Here is a 5,682-nt window from a genome sequence, read left to right on the forward strand (position 1 = left end):
AACAACCATGCATTCCATTTCTCCCTTCCAATTCAACTAACCCATTTCTTAATCCATACAGTAGGTACTCTAATGAAAATATGAGAGAAATTATTGCAACTATTGTTAGCATTGTTGAGGACAAAGTTTGGATGTGGGCTTTCCAATATGCAAATTCTGATTTTCAAAAAGTAAGTCGCAACACAGTAAGAAGTGATTGTTTAGCGATATATGAGGCAAGGAAGAAAGTATTGAAGGTAGAATTGAAAAGTGTAGCCAAGATTAGCTTAACTACATATATGTGGAAATCAAGTCATTAAGTAGTTGAGTTCATGGTTATAACGGGCCATTTCATTGATGCGAGGTGGAAACTTCATAAAAGGATTTTGAGCTTTGTAAAAGTATCTGCTCCTAAGTGTGGGATTGATGTAGTTGGTGCAATATTCAAGTGCTTGAATGCATGGGGAATTGAAGATAAAGTTTTTTCGGTGTCTATTGTAATGCTTCTTATAACGACTCTTGCTTGAAAAATATAAAGGATAATTTATCATTGAGCACAAAGCTAGTTCTTCATGGTAGCCTATTTCATGTTAGATGTTGTGCACACATATTGAATTTGTTGGTGCAAGATGGTCTTTGTAAGGTCAAAACCATAATTCACAACATTCATGAATGCGTGAAATACATCAATCATACTGATTCAAGGTTAAATGTATTTTGCGATATTGTTGAAAAAAAGAACCTAAAAGAAAGGAAGCTTATTATTGATTGTCCTACAAGGTAGTAAAATTTATTTATATTTTGAATGCTTTTAGTAAATTTATTGTTGTTTGTTTTATATGGTACTAACAATTCCATATATTCAGGTGGAATTCCACATATCAAATGTTATCAACTGCATTGAACTTCAAGATTTCCTTTTGCATCCTATAAAGAAAGAAAGTCACATTATAACTATTCTCCTTTACTTGAAGATTGGGAGAAAGTTCACAAAGTTTGCTAACTTTTATCAATATTTAATCTTGCCATGCATGTCATTTCAGGGACCGAGTATCCCACTTCCAATCTATATCTTGGTGAAGTTTGGAAGATGAAACAAGTACTTGAAGAATCATGTACTGATGAAGGGAATACTAGTGGCAGCAACACCTCTTCTAATTTTGTGCACAAGTCTACAATTGTTACTGGATTTGATGAAATAATTAATATTGTGAGAGAGAAAGTTGTCCATGCAATGAAATCCGAAATAGATGTTTATCTTGAAGAGGATGTTTGTGTTACTAAAAGTGATAGCTCTTATTTTAGTGCTTTGGAGTGGTGGAAAAACAATAGTTTGAAATATAAGGTTTTATCAAAGATGTCAACTGATATATTGGCCATTCCAATCTCAACTGTTGCATCAGGGACTAGTGTTAGTGCTAGAGGGAGAGTTATAGATGAATATCAATCAAAATTGAATGAGGAATCCATTGAAGCTCTCATTTGTGGAGAAGATTGGTTTCGTCACAAATATAACTTGAAGAAGAAAGAGGTTTAATATTTTTGAATTTTATGGTCCATTCTTGTAATTATTTAACTTATTTGATGTTTTTTTTTTCTAATCATAAAATTTATCCTTGTATTGTAGGTGGATGAACCACTTAAAGTGATCAATTTGAAGATTTGATGCTAGTCAATTTGAAGATTTGAGACTTTATTTGATGTCATTAGTTGTGCTAGTTTAATGTTTTTGATTGAGACTTGAGTTTTTGAGTTTCTGGTTTTAATTTGTAACTTCAAAATTGAGACCTTTTATGTTTATGATTTTGAGACTTTAGTTAGGAAACTTTGCTTTCAATTTGTGGATTCAGACTTGAGATCATATTTGATATTATTAGATCAATCACTTTTATGTTTATGTTCTTGAGACTTTGGTTATTAATTTTTATTTGTTTTGGTATGTTACTTGAATTTTTTAGAACAAGATCATGTTTGGTAATTTATAACTTACAAGAGAAACATGTCTATTATGCTGATTTTTTACTTGTTGTTCTGGTTTGATCAAGTCTTGTATATAGGCTTTCAAACCTTTTATTTATTTAATTAGATCAAGCCTTGTATATAGGCTTTGAGGCCAGGACAAGCCTTTATGTAGGTCAGGCTCAGGTCATAATAAATTATTTTTAACATATAACAAGTCAAGCTTAGGCTTAGTAATAGTAATGTGGGCTAGGTTCAGACCCGCCAAAGCTTACCTTGGCCTTACCTATTTTCACTCCTACATGAACAGTACACTTACTATAAATTAATATTTGGATATTATCATTAAATTACCAATGGAACTCTTATTTTTCAGGACTAAATATAAAAGTTGTCGGATGACCATAAACAAATATAGTGAAGATGTATAAAACATATAAATATTAAATTATATCATGATCAATATGATAATAATTAGTTATTTTATATTATTATCAAGATAAATAATATTATATAAACATATTATATGTTATTCAATAATTAGCTGCTAACAATTTAACATGTTATAGAAAATATAAAAGAATAAAAAAAAAATCATCAACCGGGTCAAACCTAACCAATTTGGTCTAAATCATTGAGTTTGTCCAAACTTGACTGGCTCAAGCCGAGTCGATTGCATTTCTGATTAATCAGACTATCCTAATCACTAGTTCTCAATTGAATCGGTTCGACCGACCCATCTAATCCAGTTTTTATAATTATGGTTTTAGGGGTTGAGAATCTAGCTTTCCCGACTAGAAGGAAAGTTTTAATTACTAATGTCTATATTACCTTTTTTTTAAGTACATATTGAGTGTCCATTTTAATTTCTAATCGGTGGAAGTTTTTTAATTAAATTTTATCAATCACAAAATATTATTAAATCTCATATTTGTAAAATAATTTGAAAAAAAAATAGTAAAGTAGTTTTAATAAAAGGTATTTTTTTAAAAAAAATTCTTATATACCTATAAAAATTATATGTAAGCAAACATGAAAATCTCAAGGTTTTAAGGAAATAATAATCCAACGTATTTTCATGATTCACAAAAATCATGATTTTCAAGATTCTAGTTTCCCGAAAAGATGATTTTCAAAAATTGAATGAAAAAACATTTTTTTTTCTATCAAATGTTCCTTTAAAATAATTATTATATAAATCAATAAATTTAAGGAGAATGTATTCAACCAGGATTTTAAAAGACTTTTTTTTGCATAAAAAATATTATAGATTTTAAAAGACTTTATAGAATTATAATAAGATTTTTTTAAAGATTTTTATAATTAAAATTTTATAGTTTAGATTTTAATGGATTTATAAATTATGAGTTTATAAGATTTAAAAAATCTTTCTAAATTTATAAGATTTTAAAAGATTATATAAATTTTTAAAAATATATTCAAAATTAAGAGAGTGCAAAAGATTCATAGTTACCTTTTCCTTTGTTTCTTTTCTTTTCATAGCAGAAGAGGCATAGACTCCATTATTCGAACCAACCTCCACCAACCAAAAGAATCTGTCAATTATACTTTATATCTTAAACAATACATAGGAAACAATAGCCACGATGATAAAGGATAATGAAAATCATTTTGACTATATTTAAGCCACTTCTAAGATGGAATTTTTGCACCCTCCAAAACCTCCGTAACAGTACCTCTCATTGAAAATATGGATATTTTAAATTTGAGTTATCGTCACTATAAGTTGTGTAAAAATTCACTAACAGCCACAACCACACAGGAATAAAATTTCAGCCACGCTGTGTAATAGCAACGACTATATTTTTATTACTCTCATTAAACCAGCAATAGCCCAGGAAAAAAAAAAGTAGAACGAATTTTTTACCTAAAAGCAGAAAAACATGTGAAATTGGAAGAAAGAAATTGTTCTACCAATGTTATCGTCTTCAAGAGGATAGAAAGGAAAAAAAAAGGTCTGGGATGAGAAAAAAAAAAGTCTACGGAAAGTTGGATGAGATTGTTTGATGATTAGATACAACTAAAAAGGCACACAAAATCCGATCAACAATATAATCCATTAAAATTTGTATGATTTTAAATATTAGTTGACTTTTTTTAATTTAAAAAAATTTCAATTAAATATCACTGAATTTTGTTGACATTAAAAAAAATCTTAAAAGTCTTGATTGAATATCATATAATTTTTTTTATCTTATTTATAAGTTTTGATTAAATACCACAAGATATTTTTATGAAAAAGGTTTTTGATTGAATACTACAAAATATTTTTATTAAAAAAAGGTCTTTTTAAAATCCCAATTGAATACACTCTCCTATATAAGAATTTTTAATCAATTCTAACCGATTATAAAAAGAGTCTTTTAAGAGAGAGTTAAAATTAAAAAAGAGTCTTTAAGAGAGACGGTCAAAAAAAGTATAGCTAAGATTCCTCTTCCAATATTTCTAGGTTATACAAAATAGAAAATACTTCAACTTAACTTTTATGCGTTCCCAATTTAATATAAAAATCGCTGGAATACCATCAAATAAAAATAGGAGAATGTAAAATCCATTCCCATTGTATCGAGAAGAGATGAATCCCCGAAATTTAACTTAAAAAAGGAGTTAATTAAGTTTTTAGTTACTCAGCATTTTTAGATTTTAATATTTAGTCCATTATTTTTTTTCACTTTTAGTTCTTTATTAATTTTTTATTAGAATTTTTAGTCTTTTTAATTTTTTTTATCTAATTTTAGTCTTATTTATTTTTATTGCTCAAAATTAGTTTTTATTTTGTCAGTTTTTAGTCTCTTATTTATTTTATATTTGTCTAATTTTAAAAAACTAATGAAAAAGAAAAGATTGCTAAAATATATTTGAGGGACTAAAAACTTAATTAGTCTACCTAATAATATGATATTGATAGGCACACATTAGAGGAAAGATGAATTGGTTAATTGTGAGATTTAGTTAATTTGTTACAATTAGAGGACTGAATAATTAAGATAAAAATTGAAATTTGAGGGAGAAGAGGGGGGAATGGACCCTCTCCTTTTCCTTTACCTTTCATTTCATAAGCTTTTAAGATATGATAAATAAAATGGAGATGATGCACATGAAAGATATTATCTCAAAAGCTTAATAATGGAAAAAAATTGAGAGGATCCAAACCGGGAGGGGGGGAAGGTATTCTGTTCATTGAAACGAGTTAGGTTTTTTTGAGCATTGGGAGGTGCAGGCCCTAGAATCATAATGATTCTAGATCTTTTGAGTGATTCTTCACAAACTTGGGTTTATGTTCAATTGTCAAGGCTGAACGCTGGGGACTGTTTCAGGGCCTCAACTCTCAAATTAGTCAAGGATATGATTGGAAATAAAATAAAAATGAAAAGAAAACCGATAGTAGACATGAATTCTCAAACTGTTATTTTCCTTAGTTAAGGGAACAGTTCCAAGCTTCCAGCTACTCATCATTACTACAATATTTTCTTGGTTTTAGGTCAAAACTACAATCTTATTAAAGACATTAAGAACCTACATAGTACTAGGCCATGTAATACAGGAAGCCAACAAACAGTCTCTCACCAAATTGAGCCACATAGGATCCTTTGAGGGCCTGGATCAACAACGTATGAACAAGGAACCTAAATAAGCAAGAGTTAAACTTAGTCAAAAACAATTGAAATAAGGAGTAAGCCTATACCAAGAAATGTTCAAGTTAATATTCGGTAGGTCAGTGAT

General features: G+C 28.7%; 1 protein-coding gene across 1 annotated transcript in view; it reads right to left on the minus strand.

The window, feature by feature from the left end:
• Positions 1–5,398: 5,398 nt before the first annotated feature.
• Positions 5,399–5,682, minus strand: part of LOC102665233 (F-box/FBD/LRR-repeat protein At1g78750) — a 30,860-nt gene continuing 30,576 nt past the window's right edge. The window contains exon 5 of the mRNA XM_014762154.3: positions 5,399–5,585. The gene's annotated coding sequence lies outside the window, so the exon portion shown is untranslated. The remainder of the gene's footprint in view (positions 5,586–5,682) is intronic.

The sequence above is a fragment of the Glycine max genome, chromosome 9 (assembly GCF_000004515.6).
Source record: "Glycine max cultivar Williams 82 chromosome 9, Glycine_max_v4.0, whole genome shotgun sequence".
Taxonomy (NCBI): domain Eukaryota; kingdom Viridiplantae; phylum Streptophyta; class Magnoliopsida; order Fabales; family Fabaceae; genus Glycine; species Glycine max.